Raw genomic sequence first — 21,124 nt, 5'->3', positions numbered from 1 at the left:
GTTGTCAGGTTCACTGGTTCTCCAGTGATTTTCCTCCTCGCCCAGAGTATGATCTGAAGTCCTTTCCAAGGCCTGCAGGGTGCTTCAGGACCCTGAGGTTTCTGCCTCCTCTTCTGACCTCATCTCCTTCCATTCTGCCCTTACACACACTCCTAGACATCAATCAGTCTGTGTTTCCAGAATAAAACTCAGAATCTTTACACCAGCATCTACTTTGGGGTCAGACAGATCTAGGTTTGAGTCCCAGGTTAAAGTACTTTCCCACTTTGTGGCCTCAGACCATGGGGTCTCTCTAAGCCTTTGTGTTTTCTATCTGCCTGGACTCACTGAAGGCAGGACTATTTCACCCATACAGTGTCTGGCAGTTACTGTTGAAAGACAGAAAATATATTAAAGATCCACATCAAAAAAATTTAAAAAAATTCCTGATAGAAGGTCCTTACCTCCCACATTATCTGAAATAAAATCCTGGTTCCACCCTCAAACAACCATGACACCCCAGAAGCATTCCTTTACTTCTGTGTCTCAATTTCTTCTGTAAAATGAAGATTGTTTTCTATGGTTAAATAAATATCTCACTTGAAACAAGATTGGTGGCATAGTAAGCACTTGCCAAATGTTACCATCATTATCATCACCTTCATCAAATCAGGATAGTGGTACCCCACTTTGGGTTTCTCAGTTTTGAGTGAGAAAATCGTGCTTTAAGCTTTATTGTTGGCAAAGAAAGAAAAACAGGAAACTCCTTCTGTGGTAGGGAGAAACAGAAATGAGAAATGCAAACCTGTGAATTCCTGCATTTCTGATCTGGGAAGGATGAGTTTGGTTCTGATTTTATCCATGAGGAAGTGGGGGGGGTAAGGTGTCTTTGAGCCTCATTTTAGAGTCTGTTTATTGAGAGTAGGACCAAGGCTGCAGGGGTTGCTATGGTCAAGATGCAGGTGAAAACTAACAGTTTTTGGAAGGCAAAAAGGAGGAGAATTTAGTTAGGAAAATGGTCAACAGGGTGTACATAAGTTTGGTGAGCAACACATCAAAGCAGTCAGCTGTGAGGCCCAAAGAAACTGAGTTTCTAATGAAACCGGCTTGCTTGCCTTAAGAGATGCCTGCTGCACTTTGCACACAACCAGAAAGCTCCAGGCAGCCTGAAATCATGTAGGGGTGGGGAACGTTTTATGTGCCAAGGTCCATTTGGATATTTATAACGTCGTTCTCACACCATACAAAATCATCAACTTAAAAATGTCAGTGCAAATAATGAACATAATCGTACTGATTATTATATACAATTACTCTGTGTCCACCAGTATTCTAAACACTTTAAACAAACTGACTCTTTAATCTCACAGCAGTCCTATGAGCAAAGTACTAGTACTTCCCTATTTACAAATGAAGATGCTGAGGCACAGAGAGATTAAAAGCTTAAGGTCACACATCTAGTAAGTAGAAGAGACAGGATTTGAAACCCAGCCATTTGGCTCCAGCCATTTAGTGTTTGCTTATTAAAGGCTGCATATGATTCTATTATACAGATGTATCATATATTATTTAATCAATACCATATTGATCTACATTTATATTGTTTTCAGCAGTTCGCTACTACACACTCCTCCTCCTAGTGTTTGCAGTGCCCAGGACAACAGTACAAATAGAGGCTCACATACCACATGTTTAAACATTTAAAGTTATAAAACCAGCTAGCATACTGTTCAGTAAAATACATTCTATTCTTCTGCATGACAGGTATAATTTCATAACACATTAAAAAATGTGAAGAGGGGTGGTTTCTCTATTAAGTGAAACAGGGCCAAATATCACAGATGGCTATATTTGTGTTATGCAGGTTTAGGTGTTCTTCTGGGAAGGTTTGAAAATGTCGAAATAAAGACATACCTGATTCATAAATTATTAGAAGTGCATTCTACACATTATTTTTGTGCTTTCACTTAAGCATAATTACTAATTCTGTTGGTATGAACATTTTCACATAGTGTGTTATATAGATAGTTATGAGCTAAACAATTAAAAATGAAATGTAATTATATTCAAAGTGTACAAAATTTGATCACACAGTCTATTTTCTTTTTCAATTTTTAATGTATTTTATATTAACTTTATTCGGATGACATTGGTTAATAAAATTATATAGGTTTCAGGTGTACAATTTTATAACACCTCTGTATGTTGCACTGTGTTCACCTCCCCAAGTCAAGTCTCCTCCCACCACCATTTATCCCTCCCATACCCTCTTCTACCTCCCCCACCCCCTTTCTCACTGGTAATCACCCTACTATTGTCTGTGTCAATGAGGTTTTTTTCTTAATTCCTTCACTTATTTCACCCAGCCCCCAACTCTCCTGCCCTCTGACAGTTGTCAGTCTCCTCTCTATATCTAGGAGTCTGTTTCTATTTTGTTAATATTGTTCATTAGCTTCCACATAGGAGTGAAACCATATGGTATTTGTCTTTCTCTGGCTGGCTTATTTCACTTAGCATAATGCTCTCCAGGTCCATCCATGCTGTGACAAGGGGTAAGATTTCCTTTTTTTCTTTTTTTATGGTCAAGTAGTATTCCATTGTGCAAATGTACCACAGGTTTTTTATCCACTCATCTACTGATGAACACTTGGGTCCTTCCAAATCTTGGCTATTGTAAATAATGCTACAGTGAAGGCAGAGATGCGTATATTCTTTTAAACTAGTGTTTCAGGTTTCTTTGTGTATATTACCAGAAGTGGAATCGTTGGTTCATAAAGCAGTTCTAGTTTTAATTTTTTTAAGGTAACTCCAGACTGTTTTCCACAGTGGCTGCAACAACTTACATTCCCATGAACAGTGCACAAGGGTTCTCTTTTCTTCACAGCCTCTCCAACTCTAGTTGTTTGCTGATTTATTGATGAAAGACAGGCACCTTCTTAAATATATTTTTAAAATTTATTTTAGAGAGAGAGGAAGGGAAAGAGAGAAACATCAATGTAAGAGAGAAACATTGACTGGTTGCCTCCCATACATGTCCCATCCGGGGATTGAACCAGCAACCTGGGCGTGTTCCCTGACCAGGAATAAAACCAGTGACCTTTCAGTGCATGGGATGATGCTCAGCCAACGGGGCCACACCAACCAGGGCAACAGGCCCTCTCTTAAAGGGCCAATGCACAAAATCTCATTTGCAGCCAGTCACCACAAGAGTAGTCAATTATTAGATCTCACACTGACTGTGCTCTACTGTGTGCTATGCACTATAAATACTAAGTGTCTCCTATATTGTTGTTGTGTTTTTCATTAAACCTCATTACAACTTGTGGGGTTGATATTTCTACTGTGCCCATTTCAAAGATGTAGACAATGAGACCCCGAGAAGATGATTCTATGACTTGTCCAAGAGGTTCCTGATTTAGAAACTGATAGACGTGGATTCTACTCTCTGCATGCCTCACATCTGCCAGAATGGCTGCCATCAATAAATCAACAAACAACAAGTGCTGGGGAGGGTGTGGAGAAAAGGGAACCCTAGTACGATGCTGTTGGGAATGCAGACTGGCACAGCCACTATGGAAAACAGTGCGGAGGTTCCTCAAAAAATGAAAAATGGAATTGCCACTTGACCCAGTGATCCCACTTCTAAGAATATATTATAAGAGGCCTAAAACACCAATTGGAAAGTATATATGCACCCCTATGTTCATAGCAGCGCTACTTACAATAGCTAAGATCTGGAGACAGCCCAAGTGCCCATCAGTCAATGAGTGGATAAAAAAGCTGTGGGACATTTACACCATGGAACACTATGCAGCTATAAAAAAAGAAGGATCTCTTAACCTTTGGGACAGCAAGGATGGATCTGGAGAGTATTATGCTAAGTGAAATAAGCCAGTCAGAGAAAGACAAGTACCACATGATCTCATTAATATGTGGAATCTAATGAACAAAATAAACTGAGAAACAAAATAGATCCAGAGACATTGAAGTATGGAACAGACTGACATATTTCAGAGGGAAGGAGTAGGGGGAGGGAAGAGATCAACCAAAGAACCTATATGCATATATGCACAACCCACGGACACAGACAATAGTGGGTGGGCCTGGGGAGGGGGGAACTGAGTGGGTCAATGGGGAAAAAAGGGGACTTCTGTAATACTTTCAACAATAAAGAGAAAATTTTAAAAACTCTCCCTGCATCAAAAATTTATATGGAACCAAAAAAGACCCTGAATAGCTGCAGCCACCTGAGAAAAAACAACAGAGTGGGAGGGATCACATTACCAGACTTCAAACTGTATTACAAAGCCACTGTAATCAAAATGGCCTGGTATTTGTACAACAGGCATATAGATCAATGGAACAGAACAGACACCCCAGAAATAGACCCACGCCATTATGGTCAGTTAATATTTGCCAAAGGCGGCAAGAGCATCCAATGGAGTAAGGACAGTCTCTTCAATAAGTGGTGCTGGGAAAATTGGACAGATACATGCAAAAGAATGAAACTAGACCACCAACTTTCACCAAACACAAAAATAAATTCAAAATGGATAAAAGACTTAAATGTAAGTCACGAAACTACAAAAATACTGGAAGAAAACATAGGCAGTAAAGTCACAGGCATCCCACGTAGTGGATTTTTCACTGATACATCTCCTAGGGCAAGAGAAACAAAAGAAAAAATAAACATATGGGACTACATCAAACTAAAAAGCTTCTGCACAGCAAAAGAAAACAGCCTCAACATACAAAGAAACCCCAGGGTCTGGGAAAACATATTTGCCAAGGATGTATCTGATAAGGGGCTACTTTCTAAAGTGTACAAAAAACTCGTATCACTCAGCAAGAGGAAGACAAACAACCCCATTAAGAAATGGGCAAAGGACTTCAATAGACAATTCTCCAAAGAGGACATATGGATGCCAAGAGACACATGAGAAAATGTTCAACATCAGTAATCATCAGAGATGCAAATTAAAACGACAATGAGGTGTCACTTCACACCTGTCAGAATGGCTCCATCAACAAATCAACAAACGACATGTGCTGTCGAGGGTGTGGGGAAAGCGGAACCGAGTACACTGCTGGTGCGAATGCAGACTGGTGCAGCCACTGTGGAAAACAGTGTGGAGGTTCCTCAAAAAATTAAAATGGAGCTGCCTTTTGACCCAGTGATTCCACTCCTAGGAATGTATCCTAAGAATCCTGAAACATTCATCAGAAAGGATTTATGCACCCCTATGTTCATAGCAGCACAGTTTACAATAGCTAAGATCTGGAAACAGCCCAAGTGCCCATCAGTAGATGAGTGGATAAAAAAGCTGTGGGACATTCGCACCATGGAATACTACGCAGCTGTAAAGAAGAAGAATCTCGTACCCTTTGGGACAGTATGGATGGTCCTGGAGAATATTATGGTGAGTGAAATAAGCCAGGCAGCGAAAGACAAATATCACATGATCTCGCTTATACGTGTAATCTAAGGAACTTAATAAACTGATGAACAGAATAGAGTCAATGACATGGAAGCATAGATGAGACTGATGAATGTCAGAGGGATGGAGGAGGGCAGGTGGGTAGAGGGGGAGAGAGTAACTAAAGAATTTATATGCATATATGCACAACCCAAAGACACGGACAATGGTGGGGAGAGGGACTGGGGAGAGAAATAGGATGGGGTAGAATGGGTCATCGGGGAGAAAAAGGGACATCTGTAATATTTTAAACAAACAAAAAAAAAATCTCAGTGCAGAAAATGCAAATCAAAAAACAAAAACCCTAATAATATCAAGTGTTGCCAAGAATATGGAGTAACTGGAATGCTCACTCACTGAGCCACACCAGTGGGGTAAACATAACTTTTACATGCACTAGGAAACCAAAAATTTCATTTGACTCGCTTTATTGTGATATACTCTTTATTGTGGTGGTTTGGAGCCGAGCCCACAGTATACCCGAAGTGTACTTGTAGTGCTTAGAACAAAATTCTAACCATGCATCAGCGTGGCTGAATCTCAGAAGCGTTAGGGTGGGTGAAAGCCTGACTCACAAGGCTACGTACTGTGTCATCCTATGTGTAAGACATTCTGGAAAAGGCAGAACGGTTGGGAAGGAAAAGAGAAGTGATTGCCTGGGGCTGGGGCATTGAGGACAAAGACAAATGAGGGGGGGGATAAATGTTTAGAGTGATGAACACATTCTACAACTTGACTGTGCTGATAGTTACAAGACTGAATACACCTGTCAAAACTCAAAGAACAGTAAACTAAAAGAAGTAAACCAAGTTAAACTTCAACAGACTTAACATTAAAAAAGTCTCTGAAGAAAAGCTCACGGGTGGGTAAGCTTACTTAGTCAGAAGTTTTCTGCACTATTTCTGACCAAATCTATCCTTGTGCTAACTGGTAAGCTAATCTGAACTTACCGTCCCATTTCCCTACTGATCTTTGGCAGACAGTGAATGAGGAAATAATAACCGACAAAAGACCACCAGGCAGGAGCAGCTGAGAGCAGAGATGGTCCACACGTGCGGAGTGACCCGAGCTCCTAACTGGCACAGTGGTCCCAGCCTCATTATGTCTCTTGATCTGTTCAAAGACCTCAGTTTTACTAGAAGCTGTGGCTGCCTCCTCATTGCCATCATCTGACGGAAAACACTCCCATGCGTTTAAAAAAATAATAAATGTGAGAACCTTAAGTGCTCAAGACAGTGAGTATAACAACAAAATATTTTCATATTAATTGAAAGACATGGTATTTTGCTATCTTACAACAAAGTCTGTCAGCACCAGTGCTGCCCCAACAGCTGCATCGTTGTTCCCGGATCACCAAAACATGGGGGGAGCTCACAGAGCAGTCTGACTCCCTCCTGTCCCAAGGAGGGGCCGGCGCGGCGGGGGCCGCAGCGGGCCGAGCTGTGGAACAGGGCGGGCGCGTCCAAGGAGTGGGGGGTCAGCGCCGTCAGGCTGGGGCGCCCCGGGCAAGGACCGCACCTGCCTGGCTCTCCATGCCCACTGCCCAGCACAGGGCCTGGTCCGTGAACACATCAGAAGGTGCTCGGTGTTTCTGGAGGGAAAGTGGCATATGCAACACAACTGCTAACGTCTACACATGTTGACTAGCCATGACCATCTCTTATTTAACCTGTTTATTAATTTAGCCCAGTGTCCAGTGAGGAGCAAACGCAGCTCCTCACACTTCCTCATTTCCCACAGTAGAGTCTCATGTGTGCTACCAAGAAAATAAGCACTCAGATAAAATGGGCAAGATTTTAACATTGAAAGCATTTTTAAATGTGAATTTACTATTTATGTATTAGAATTATATATCTTCTCTGATGCCTCCCATTTGCTGATCTCTAAGGAAAGGAGGGAGGTGACCCGTAAGCACAGTGCCTCTTCTGGACACTTCCACACCTTTTTCATAGGCGGTGCCACCACTCAGGAAGAGCTCGTAAGTCCTACAAAAGAAGGGTGCAGTGTGACCGAGGCCTGCGGTGGACGTTCTGAGGCACTGGACTCGTCAATTACTTTTTAGCAGATACTTCTGCAGACACCTATGTTTCATTGATGAGTGAGAATGAAAGTTGCTCCTTCTGTGGGGCACCATCTCAGTAAATGTCTTTTCCTTTCTTACCTATGAACCATAGAAATATATTTTCCACATTAACATGAGAAAGATTATTGATGTCATTAGTCTTTTGTCATTAAAATGTTTTGTATCATCATTTGAATAAAGCAATATGAGTTTATATTATTTTTAAAATATAAAGGTAACATGCAGACTGCTGTAGAAAGTTTGAATGGCATAGAAATAATAAGGAAAAAACGACAGCCTCCCTCCCCAAGTTTGGCAGTCCCTTGCCCTATCTTGTTTTAGGTAAATTCAAACAAATACAGTCAACAGTCAATCTCAAACTGAGCATGCTTTCCTTTAAAGTTGCACACTGCTGAAGTGTAGAAAGCAGAAGGTAAAAGGCCTCCCTCATACCACTTCGCCAGCTCCCACTCCTGCTCCTCGGGGCCGCCTCTGGGATCAGTTCACATAAACCCACCCACGTATGCGCACAAACACAGTTCCTCGTGAACCAAACTGGAGTCACAGTATACACACCATCCTGCTACTTGCGTTTCTCGTGTAAAAATGTACAATGGAAATGATTCTGTATCAATACATAGGCCTGCACCTCATTAAAAATGAAAAGGCTGTGACTGGCCCCGTTGGGTGCACCAAAAGGCTACAAGTTCCATCCCTGGTCAGGGCACATTCGGGAGGAGGCAACCGATCAATGTTTCTCTCTAGCATCAATGTTTCTCTCTCTCCCTCTGTCTTTTTCCCTCCCTCCCTCCCTCCCATCCTCCCTCCCTCCCTCCCTCCTTCCCTCCCTCCCTCCCTCTCTCCCTCTTTCCCTCCCTCCCTCCCTCTAAGATCAATTAAAAAAAAACAAAAAAGAGCTGTGACTTCACTTCAGGAAAGACTGAGTAGACACACCTTTCCCTCTTACTAACTACAACTAGAACCCTGAACATTATTATTAAAACCCCAAACCCCCAAATCATGAGAAGCCTGGCCTTCTACATCTACTGGGGAGCTGGGGGAGATGGGGGGTAAAGAAGTGCCCACCCCCTTCTGCCTGGTGACATCAAAGGACTAGTCCAGTCAGGACTTTCAATTCTGTCCTGTGGTAAAGGGTTAGCCACCCTGTGGTGTGAGCAGAGGTGGAGGGGGGAGCTTGACCTGAATTAAACCTTTGGGGTTAAAAACTATGATAGTCCCCATTCTCAAATTGGGGAAACTGCAACTTGGAGACTGAGTTACACAGATACAGGGGAACTAGAGCCCTGAATTTTATGCAAATCTGGATCTTCATCACCCTCGTCCTGCATGCCCACCTGTATCCCTGTGAATTTCCTGTTTATATCCTACACTTAGATTTTTGTGTGCACCCATTTTACAGTTACATGTCTGTGCGTGTACCCATTTTACAGTTAGATGTCTGTGTGTGTGCTCATTTTACAGTTAGATGTCCGTGTGTGTGTGCTCATTTTACAGTTAGATTTCTGTGTGTGCCCATGTTAGAATTTAGATTATCTTCTTAATTTCTGAGGGCGCTTTTTATATAGGGATAGTAATCTTCTGTTATGTACATATTGTAAAAACTTTCTGTCTTAGATTTTAAATCTGCTTACAGTGGCTGCCATGAAAATGTCGATGTCCTACCTACAGAAGAAAGGCAGAGTCACAGAGGACCTGGGGACCTCAACTTAGCTTTTCCTCTTTTGGAGGGAACTGGGCTGTTTCAGCACCTTGAAAATTGCTAATACCACTGAGAACAATCTCAGCAGACAGTGATGCAAACATCTCTTAAGATCCCTTTTTTATCTGTCACCTCCCCGCCCTAGCAGGAAACTGTACATGCTGTTTTCACACACTAAGGAACCATAAAATCAACATTCAAAGCCCTAAGGAACCATAAAATCAACATTCAAAGCCCTCTCCCCACAAGTTATTGAAATGCTAACAGAGCATACATTCTGCAAACCTAAGGTATTTAGATTCTAAAAACTGAATTTCTACAAAGTTACCAAAAGATAATAACCATCCTGACAGTGGGAAGTGATAGTTTGTGGTTCAGATTTGCATTTCCCTGGTGATTAGATGCTGAGCATCCTCTACATTTTCATTTTAAATGCTACTGAGTAAGCAGCACTACATCTAAAATAAAAACCAGTGATTTCCATTCCTCAGAGATTAAAATTCTATTACACACAGACCTCAATTATTTTACTTGTAAATACAAGGTTTTATTAAAAACCTTCCTTTTTAACTGATACATTAGGATGCTTTGTCTTTCAACTGACATACATTGTGAATATAAGAAATACCAAGTTCAAATAATATTCCAAGATCTGGAGATGAAGAATTTGACCTGATAAAACAGTCATCATCACGCAAGCACAGTAAGGTGCCAATAACCTGAAGAGTAAGAAAGCTAAGGTTACCAATAAACATTAAACCTGGGGGGGGGATAGGGGAGATGGGGGGGTCAGCTCCATTCACCTGTAAATGGTTTATGCCCTTTAAACACACAACCCCCGAGCAGATAGCTACATTCTGCACTGTACAAAATGCATAGGAATTCCAGGTTGAAAAGTCACTCCAGAAGGATGAAACGCATGTGTTTCTCTCTGTAAGAAAACTCAGCCAGTAGGTTTTTGCTTGCTCCTCAAAGTCTTTGTAGAAACGTATATTTTCACTGGTGGAATAAGTTTTGGGATGCATTGTTTCATCTCTTGCAAGCCTCATGGGCAGCCATCTATGTGGTTTCCTTAGACAATGTGGGAAAACGTGGATTATGTATCCCAAGTGACTTGAAATCCAGGGAAACGCACACCGCATCACTCTTGCTCAAACACGCTCTTTCACCTAATGCATTGAGAAGATTCAAGAAAGCAGAAAAGAAGGGCATTTTGCAGTGAAATTTAGACGGGCATGTACAAAAGGTCATTTCTATCGGTTGCAGAGTGCAAAAGCATGATGGACTTCATGTTCTCGATGAATCCCTGACATTTCCAGGTGCCCTGAAGTAGGACTTTGAAGAAAAAAAAAGATGTGTTTGCGTGTGTGTTGGCAAAAGGAGCTCTAAGGTGTGTATTCAGTGCTGGAGAGTGACACACTCTACCTATGTTACAAAGCGTTTTGAGAGCACCAACATGCTTAAAAATGAAACTGCTACAAAGTGTGTGTAGCATGGAGAAAGAGGCATCTTTCTAGGAGATGTTTGCCTCATAACACATCGCAGAGAAGAGGACCTTTCAGAAATGGACTTCTATTGTCAATATCCCCAAAGGTGGGACGAACATGGAAAGAAGTCTTGTCATTTCAAACAAATAAGAGGAAACCAAAATCCAGGTAGTGAAAGGAGCACACCAGTATGGAAGAAGATCATGTGTAGGATTTCAAGCCGCAGCTCTTTGTTTACACTTGGAAACAGCGCTGTGAAAAAATTTCGCACGAAGTGGGATTTTGCCAAAGTTGAAAGACCTTCCAAAACCAGCCGTAGAGAACTTAGGCAAACAATGAATGTTGCAATAAGCTCCTGCAGGAAAGGTGCGTCTATGACACAACCCCCGAGCAGATAGCTACATTGTCCACAGTAAAAAATGCATGTGAATTCCAGGCTGAAAACTCACTCCACAAGGATGAAACGCATTTGTTTCTCTCTGAAAGAACACTCAGCCACTAGGTTTCTGCTTGATCCTTCAAAGTCTTTGTAGAAACATGTATTTTCACTGGTGGAGTAAATTTTGTAATGCATTGTTTCATCTCTTGCAAACCTCATGGGCAGCCATCTATGTGATTTCCTTTGACAATGTGGAAAAACGCGGATTATGCATCCCAAATGACTTGAAATCCAGGGAAAAGCACACCGCATCACCTAATGCATTGAGAAGATTCAAGAAAGCAGAAAATAAGGGCATTTTTCAGTGAAATTCAGACGGGCATGTAGAAAAGGTCATTTCTGTCGGTTGCAGAGTGCAAAAGCATGATGGACTTCATGTTCTCGATGAAACTATCACAAATTGAATATATGCCAACGGATAGTGAAACATTCCCCAGCCGATTTAGTGAGATGAATCTATTGACTGACTGCCAAAAATGAGACCTGGTGACAATGCTTGCAAAGCGGATTACAGAACCTCCCGTCAGCCTCGGAGAGGGCTGCTGCCAAGTGCCAGACTGGCTCAGTTCCCAGCTCTATGGCCCGTATGACTCCTTGCAGGAGAGGATTGGATGCTTGGTATTACCTAAAGTGGATTATATTAAATACAATTTTCTACTTGTGGAAACCCTCTGTGGATTTCTCCAGGACTCACTTCTGATAGATTTTTTTAAAGTTAGTCTTTTCATAACATTTAAAAAATATATGTTTTAAAAATGTTTAGAACAATTTTTTTAATATATATTTTTATGTGTTTTAGAGGGAGAGGGAGGGAAAGGGAGAGAGAGAGAGAAACATCAATGAGAAAGAGACATCCATCGGCTGCCTTCTGCATGCAGCCTACTTGGGATCGAGCCTGCCACCTGGGCATGTGCCCTGACTGAGAATCAAACTGGCGACCTCTCGGTGCATGGGACAGCACTCACCCAACTGAGCCACACCGGCCAGTGCTAAAGTTAGTTTTATAGCCAAACTAGTCCCAAAGAGATTTCAGATAAGGTAAGAATTAATTAGTTGCTATTCATTTGCCAATTTGCGTACGTTGTAAAAATGTTTATAAACGGCACAACTCTCCAACCTCTTTAGGCTCTCCATAAAAATCTATATAAATATTAAAAATGTTAAGTTGTAAGCATGATAGAAACAGGTGGCCGCTTTTCTAGTAATTACTGGGATACCTTCTTCTCACAGTTGATATAGACTTACTTACATCAAGCTAATCAGGGAACACTTCAATTTTGGGATTTGGAATAGTTCGTAGTGTATAACTTTATAATGCAATTGATCTGACTGGACTCACGCAGTGCCTTACACATAGAAGGAAATTGTTGAAAGCATACCTATATATTCCTGATGACAACGAGTTGTCTCTATGTGATTCATCAGGTATTGTCTGAAGGCTTAAAAGAGTTTTCCCCAAGTAACTCACTGTCAGAATTCAACTTCAAATTCTTCACACCTGTGACAGGTACAATGAAAGCTTCACTCAGATGTTTCTGAGACTAATTAAAAAGAGGATACTTCTTACCTTGGCCAATGTGGCTCAGTTGGTTGGAGGGTCATCCTGTCCACCAAAGGGTCAGAGGTTCAACTCCCATCAGGGCACATACCCAGACTGCAGGTTAGAGCCCCAGTAGGGGCATGTACAGGAGGCAACTGGTCGATGTCTCTTTCACACATGGATGTTTCTCTCTCCCTCTCCCTTCCTCTCTCTCTAAAGCCAATTTTAAAAATTATAAAGTTGAATCTTGAATGTATATTAAAACCAACAAAAATGCTTTGAAAAGCCCTTATGCCCAGGCCCATCTCAAATCGACTGGACTCTCTGAGGACAGGGCCTAGTCAGTGATGTTATCTGAAAGCTCCCCAGGTGATTCTAGGAGCAACCAGAGCTAAGAAGCAGTGAATTTAACCTGGCAACAAGGAGACCACAATCAATCATATTTCTCCCCAACGAATCCCATCCTTTCCCCATCGCCCCCACTCTCCACACATACCCCAAGAATGCTCTAAGGAAACATGGGGTGTGTGGCCTTGAGCCTCCCGGTAATGGCGCTGCTGGAAGCGCAGGAGCCGGTCCCTGGGATGCCACAGGGCTGATCTGACAGCTGCATACCAGGTATCATTGCCTAAGACTCCTGCTCTCACTGCCCAGTCTCTGTTGCAACATCAATGGGAAACCCCTGTCCCTGGGCACTTGTCCTCATTTACAGAACTCTCAGGAGGTTACGGTGAGAATTATCAGCATGGTATCACAGCCCAACAGTCTTCACCTGTTCCCTTAACCATGGGATTGGAATTACGTGTTCTGTGCATCCTGGGGAGTGACAGTTTATTTTTCTCTTTTGACCTTAAGTAAGCTTCTCCCGGTCCTTGTATTCGGAGTTGATCGTGTCCCAGGTGTGTCGCTACAGAGCAGGTGGCGAGCAGTTGTAAGACCACCGCCATGGGTCTGCTGCGACCGAGCAATTAGACGATGCAGGAGAACGCTGTAGCTCACAGATTACACCCAGTTTCAGAAAAGCAAATACCTGAGCGCCCACCTTGTGGCAAACAGTGGGTGCGTACACACAAACATACCCACAGGTAGGACGTCTGTCCTATGCACAGCTGTATGTCCCCTTAAGTGACTGGTACCTTTCCCACTTTGTTCCTATTTAATCTCTTCATTGACTAATTTATCTCATCATTTTCAAATAAAATTGGGGGTAAGGAGAGGAAAAACAATAGCAAGACCTTCTTGAAGGGGACTTGTAAGTCTTTTGCACTATAAATGCAAGTGGATTTAAAATGAAAACCCCCTTTGATGTGTCAAGACCTTATTCAGGAAACGCTAACATCCTAGATGTCGATTGGTAATACACGCCTCCCCGGAATTCTAGAAACAAACGGGTTCCAGTCAGCTAAGCGATATCAGGTATTATATCCGAGTTGCAAACTTTTAAAAAGGCAAACCGACAGGCTTTACGTCCTACCTCATTGCCCCTTCTGGTCTCACCGCGAGGCAAACAGAAGGAAAAGCAAGGAAGGCGGCCACGGTTCAGAAACACTGTTTGAAAACCAGAGAAAGAGCTTTGCTTGACCTGTAAAGCACAAATAGAAAATAGTAAATCTCCTTCCCTCTCCCTGGCCTCCTCCAAGCAAAGCACTAGCAGCAAAGCCCATGGAACGTTTTACAAAGACTCGAGGACAAGGCAGGGCGGCTGAGCAGAGGGCTGAGCTGCGTGTTCTGCCCGTGTTGGCTTAGCTCTGGCTCTGGGAACAGGTTCCCCAGTCCAGCCTCGCGGGCACCCTCGGAGAGCAGGGCGGGGCTGGAGGGCATCAGATGAGGCTGGCCTAGGTGCAGCGGCATCAGATGACCTCGCTGACGTCATGCTCTGGCCCTGCGGCGCCGTCCTGCGGGCGGGCGAGCAAGAGCTTGCGCAGCTCCTGGCGGGAGCCGTCCTGCAGCCAGGCGTCCATGAGCGGGTTGTAGCCGACCGAGCTCAGGGCGAGCCAGTGGCCGAGCAGCTGCTCCACCCGAGGGCGCAGGGGTCCATGGCGCTTGGGCGGAGGTCCCACAGCAGGTTGGAGACGTGCAGCGGCAGCCAGCAAATGGCGAGCACCACCGCGGCCACCACCGGGAGGCAGAAGGGGCGGCGGCGCGCGCGGCCCCAGTGGGCCTGGCTCCGGTCACGCATCCCGGCCCCGCGCGGTTTCGCAGCTTCACCGATGCTCGGACGTAAGACGGAGGATGCCCAGCAGGGGAGCAGGTGGTGACGAGCAGCAGCCCCCAAGGTAGAGCTGGCGCTGGCGCTCCTGGGGCCCCAGAACTGCTCGCAGAGGCGCACGGGGTGCGGCTGGAGCTCGACGTGGTGGGTGTGCGGGGCGGCGGGCAGCGCCAGCACCGCGGACAGCGCCCAGGTGCCCAGCACCGCGGACAGCGCCCAGGTGCCCAGCACCGCGGACAGCGCCCCAGGTGCCCAGCCCGGCGCTTGCGCTGGAGCGCAGCAAGACGCCGGGCGCAGCGGGTGCACCGGCGCGACGTGGCGGTCCACGGCGAAGGCGGTGAGCGTGAACACCGACACGTACACGGTGACGGGCCGCAGGGAGAAGACCAGGCGGCACAGGCCCCGCCGGACCCCCAGCCGCGCGGCTCGAGGCCTAGGCCAGCGCGAGCGCACGCAGGCCGTGCAGTGCGCACGTCGGGCAAGGCCCGGCTGCCGGCGAGAAAGTCGGTGACGTGGTGCAGCCGGCTCACGCGCGGGATCGCCGGCACCAGCAGGCAGTTGCCCTCCAGCCCCACAGTCACCACGACGCTGTGGAGCAGCACGATCAGCCCCTTCAGCCGATGCACCAGCTGCAGGCTCTGGAACGGAGCGGCGCCCTGGGCGCCGGGCCAGCCGCCGACCCATTGCCACCGGGGCCCCTGCGCTCTGGTTCGCTGGGGTTGAGGCCACCGGGGGAAGTTCAGAGAATAAGTCAGGGACCAGGGGCTCCTGAGTCGGCAGGGAAGCCACGGCTACCTTCCAAAGAGAATCAAAGTCTGTAAATTCTCATGTTCTATCTACCCCCTCCTACCCAACCGCTCCCTCCCCAATTACCCAAATACTCCCTTTGGAGTAACTGGCCAAGATAAATAACAATTTAAAGTGCTGCCTTCCCACCTCTGCAAAAATAAATCGGTGCGTGGTTATGCACGCACAGGTTATTTAAACGCCTTCTAACCCATTTAGAGCTCTCAGTGGGCACAGGCTAGACCCAGGGGCGCGGTCCTACCTGGCGAGTGCGACTTGGCGGACGGAGAGGGGTCGAGGGAGGGAGAGGCGCGATCTGCCCCCTGGAGTCCTCCGCCCGCGACTGCGGTGCCGGCTTCTCGCTTTTCCGCGGGAGCTGAACAGATGCCGGAGTTGCCAGCGGGCTCGCAGCTCTGAGGGGGGCCGGGAGCCCCCCCTGCCGCGCCCCCACTCCAGCGCCCTTGTATGGAAAATGGGGGCGGAGCGCACACCACCAGACTCGGCGCTTAGACAACTGGGGAGAAGGGCGAGTGACAGAAGGACGGAAACGGCAAGGGAAGGAGGGGTGGACAAGCCTGGGCGGCAGAGACGCGACTGCAGGAGCTGCTGCGCCCCGGGGGAGTTCCGCTCCGAGGGGGGGCGGACGAGGGGAGCGTGGGGCGGGAAGCACCCGGTCTCTCGGGACCTGGTGCAGTGTCAGAGGGAAGGGGCTGGAGGAGCGGGGTGGGGGCTGAGATGCACCACGGGTGTGGGGAGAGCGAGGGCCCGTCCTTAAGCGCTGGATCCTGCGCAGAGCCCAGGCTGGGGGTAGAGAGTAGCGTGGGGGCTCCTGCAGGGATTTGAAATGGGGAGCCCTGAGCTCCCCGCAGACCTGCGGGCTCTCGCCCTCCCGGGACCCCGAGCGCTCCCCCGGCTGCGGCTCCCCCCAGCCCAGGACGGTTCAGCACCGCGGACAGCTCCCGGGCCGGGCTTCGGGAGCCCGGTGCTGCGGGGGGTTCCGACCCCTCTCTGGGCGCGAAGCATTGGGAAAAGGGGCCAGCCCGGTTCCTGGGGCTGCGGCTCCCCCAGCCCAGGGGTCAGCACCGCGGACAGCTCCCGGGCCGGGCTTCGGGAGCTCGGTGCTGCGGGGGGTTCCGACCCCTCTCTGGGCGCGAAGCATTGGGAAAAGGGGCCAGCCCGGTTCCTGGGGCTGCGGCTCCCCCAGCCCAGGGGTCAGCACCGCGGACAGCTCCCGGGCCGGGCTTCGGGAGCTCGGTGCTGCGGGGGGTTCCGACCCCTCTCTGGGCGCGAAGCATTGGGAAAAGGGGCCAGCCCGGTTCCTGGGGCTGCGGCTCCCCCAGCCCAGGGGTCAGCACCGCGGACAGCTCCCGGGCCGGGCTTCGGGAGCCCGGTGCTGCGGGGGGTTCCGACCCCTGTCTGGGCGCGAAGCATTGGGAAAAGGGGCCAGCCCGGTTCCTGGGGCTGCGGCTGCGCCTCCAAGCGCAGCAGGTGGAGTGCAGGCCAGTGAGCAGGGGCCCCTGGGCGTCGGAGGGTGTGACTCTGTCCCCTCTCTAGGTCAGAAAACACAGCCCTCACGCCAGCTACACTGCACAGACACCTTAACACCCGGCCCCCCTTTCCCCAACAGCCCTTCCCGCTCTTTCTCAGCCGCCAGGCCCTGTCCCTCATCTGCGTGGCTCTCCCAGGGCAGAATCTAAGTTCCTGGGCCGGGACCCTACCCTCTCCCCTTGTACGAACACCCCCCAGGCCTCCTCACCTCATTTTAGAGTGAAATATGTCCATACTAGTAATTGCAGGATTTCCACTTGGAAAACAGAAGTAACAAACATTTGAGAAGCTTAAAAGTTACATAAAATTTTAGTTGTATTATGTCGTCCTTGAAATGCAAATTAGCCTGGACCACAGTGGGAGGGGAAGGGAGGGGAAGGGAGGGGAGGGGAGGGGAGGGGAGGGGAGGGGAGGGGAGGGGAGGGGAGGGGAGGGGAGGGGAGGGGAGGGGAGGGGAGGGGAGGGGAGGGGAGGGGAGGGGACTTTGTAACCTCCCTTCTGTGGGCAAAAAGGGGCCCCATACTAAACCTGACAACTCAGCACAGGCCTGAAAGGCAAACCCTACAAACTCAGAGACTGAAAGTAATTGCATAGCGTGGTCTGCACAGGGAAATTCCTAACTGAAAGTGGATTATGGCGGGTAGTCACACCCCAGGTCGGTAGCTTCCTTTACAAAGATGAATCGTTACCTTAAATTAGCCCTTCAATTGTCTTTTTGCATCAAAGACAACATACCTTTAAAATATGAGAGTAATCTCTTTTTCCAGACCCCTGAGGGCCCAGACCACACCAGAGGGCTTGACCACGGAACCCCTCATTGCTATCTTGTCCTCCGAATACACCTCTAAGTGCTGTAAGTGTTCATTGTTAACTGTCCCACTCCCACCAATGTAAAAGAAGCAGGCGTCTCTCCATTCTACTCTTTATCCAACCCTAGAGATTTCCCAGCTTTGCTTTCTCCCTGGTCCCTAATATACCACCAGTGGACTTCATGTAACCCTCTTATGTCTCCTCCTTTGATTGTAATGTATAAAATAAACGGCCATTCTCTGGAGCATTTTCTCAATCCTTTGAGATTTTGCTTCCTAGCTATTGTCCTCTGGAGCATTTTCTCAATCTTTTGAGATTTTGCTTCCTACCTATTGTCATCAGTTTGGCTCAGATAAACCCATAAAAATTCCCTACAGGTTTAGATGTTTCTTACTCGACACTCCTCTGAAGCTATCTCACCCCCTCACATCTTACTGCCTTTTTCCAGAGGGCGGAGCTCCTCCACCCCTCTCCAGCAAGCCCTTGTCCTTTGTCTTCTGGATGCAGATATCTCTGTTAGGGCTGATAGAAGTAAAATTATTTCACCCTCCAAATTCAAATGATTCACTCATAGAGGAGGAAAAGTCAACACTGGAACAAAAACAATCAATTTTATGCACCTGTATCCATTCTAAACCCACGCTCTCCAAGTTATAATCAATTTAGCTAAAGCCCCGAAAAAATTAGCTTCCAAATATATAAGAAATGTAGCAGCCCCTCATACCAGGGTTTCTCACCCTCCACACTAGTGACATGGGGGGCAGGGTAATTCTGTCATGTGGGGCTGTCCCGTGCATTGTAGAATGTTTAGCAGCATCCCTGGCCTCTACCCTCTAGATGCCAGGAGTGCACATACCCAATTGTGACAACCAAAAATGTTTCTAAAAATTGCCAAGTATCCCCCTGAGGGTGAGAGTGGGGGACCAAATCACCCCTGGCTGAGAACCAGTGCCTTACACCAATTCAGCACTCTGGCCAGCGTGGCTCAGCGGTTGAGCATCAACCTATGACCCAGGAGGTCACAGTTCGATTCAGGGCACATGCCTGGGTTTCGGGTTCCGATCCCCAGCAGGGGGCGTGCAGGAGTCAGCTGGTCAATGACTCTCTCTCATCGATGTTTCTATCTCTCTCCCTCTCCCGTCCTCTCTCTGAAATCAATAAAAACATATATTTTTTAAAAGTTCACAAAGTCCTCTGCTTGAAAGTGCTACCAGCCTTCACAGTCAGCTCTCTTCAGACATCTGAACCCCAGAATTGTATTTCCAAAAACCCTGCATTTACCAGGTTGTCTACTCATCGCTTCCTGAAAGAGCAGCGGGGCAAATGGGAAAAGATGATGTTTAAGAAAACCCTAAGATAAGCCCAAGCTGACTGCCAAACAGAGGCGATCACTGGGCCCAAAGCCCAAAGCCCAAGTAAGGAACAGACACAGCTCTTGAGCTTGTGTAGGGGCTCCGCCATCACTCAATGTGGGCCTTGGGCATTTTATTCTGCAAGAACCCCCGTTTTGGAGAATATAAGAAATTCATAAAAATACCCACCTCTGGAGGATGTTGAGAAGATCCCATATGTGACGGAACTGCACATAGTGGCACCTAGTAATGGCGACCACTCTTGGATGCTCCTTTGTCCTGCCTTATGTCACTGTCTCTTGTCAAGAGGCTTTCAGGGGAGCAATTCCCTAAACCCACTTGAACATTCCTCCAAAAAATTGTCTGTGGTGAGGAGAGTTCACCGTTTTTCGGTCTAAATGCTCTCCTTCGGTATATTACTGTTTACCAGTCATGCAACGCCCCGGGTGAGATATTGTGTAAAAAACCAAGGACAGAAAACAACAACCAAACATTATTGGCTGGAAATGTGCACTTCAGTGAGTAAGAAGGAAGCCCACGTGGATCACTGTGACGTAGGCCCATGGAAAATGCCCCTGCCACCACCTGCTGTGAAAGGGCGCATTAACGACCACTGGGAAATTTACTAATTGCCTTAGCAAATCAGAATTGTGTTTACCCTTATAGAGCATATTTATTTTAATTCACAAGAGTCGTTAAAGTATTCATAACATTTTCTACTCAACTGTATCAACATTGCACATGTTGTTTAAATGTGACTCCTTCCTATGCTTATGTAAAACATACACAACAATTTAGAGCCATTATGAATCTCTATGAGTGTTCAGGTGGCAGGAAATGAATGAAAAGTGAGTGCTCTAATCATCAGAATGTTCTACAGGCTGAGGCTTTGTGTGAGGAACCCACCTCCCTCTTTCCCCAGCCCTGCTTTTCCCAGGGGAGGGCTCGCGGTGATTCCTGCATCCCTGTGAGGTCCTGGGGTGGAGTAACTAGGCAGGCTTGCTGCATGGCACAGCTCCCTTCTCCTCCTTTCTGTGGTTTAATTTTGAAATGCATGCCTTTAATAATATCCCAAGTGGTCCATGAGTGATGCTCACAGTGTGGCCTGTTTTGATAGGATTATCCAGGATTAACCCAGGCTGGCTGAGTTGCTTCCCCCCCCACCCCCAAAACTCTAGGGCAGCTTTAGTCCCTGACCTTGGCCTATCCAGGGCCTCTCGCCACAGGCAGCCTCATTGCATACATCCCTGGGTCTCACCGCATTCCTCTTCAGGACCCAGCCAGGTCACATTCTGTACCCCCCAAAAAAGCACTAAGAGACACAAGGCTTGACCAATCGACTCAATTCAAGATCTTAGCACATTCTATTTTTTAACTTTTGATTGGATTCTTGTCGATACTCAGACATGAGCAGCAGGAATGGCATATCTCAGCTTAGTCTATCAGGAGTAGAAAATATAAATAAATAAATGATTAAATAAATAAATAAAGCAAAACAAAACACTCGAAAGCCATTTCTATAACATTCTTTTCCAAAGGCAGGCAATTTGCTTTCCTATTTTTGATTCCAATCCTGTTTCATAATCAACTGGAAATGGCTTTTATGGCTGGTTACAATCATCTTGTGTTTGCATTAGGGCATTTAGCAGTAAGGGCTCTTTGTGGTCACATCTAGATAGAAAACTGGACCTTGTAGAAGCCCCTCATTCCGGTTG

The 21,124-nt window shown here is 46.7% G+C and overlaps 1 pseudogene across 1 annotated transcript in view; it reads right to left on the bottom strand.

The window, feature by feature from the left end:
• Positions 1-6,942: 6,942 nt before the first annotated feature.
• Positions 6,943-21,124, bottom strand: part of LOC308546663 (prolactin-releasing peptide receptor-like) — a 35,596-nt pseudogene continuing 21,414 nt past the window's right edge. The window contains exons 2-4 of the transcript in view: positions 14,573-15,708; positions 7,390-7,441; positions 6,943-7,047 (exon numbers count right to left, since the gene is read on the bottom strand). The product of the transcript in view is annotated as a prolactin-releasing peptide receptor-like (transcript). The remainder of the gene's footprint in view (positions 7,048-7,389; positions 7,442-14,572; positions 15,709-21,124) is intronic.

This window comes from Miniopterus schreibersii (genome assembly GCF_964146895.1).
Source record: "Miniopterus schreibersii genome assembly, chromosome: 16".
Lineage (NCBI taxonomy): Eukaryota > Metazoa > Chordata > Mammalia > Chiroptera > Miniopteridae > Miniopterus > Miniopterus schreibersii.
This window is presented reverse-complemented; position numbering and strand designations above follow the sequence as displayed.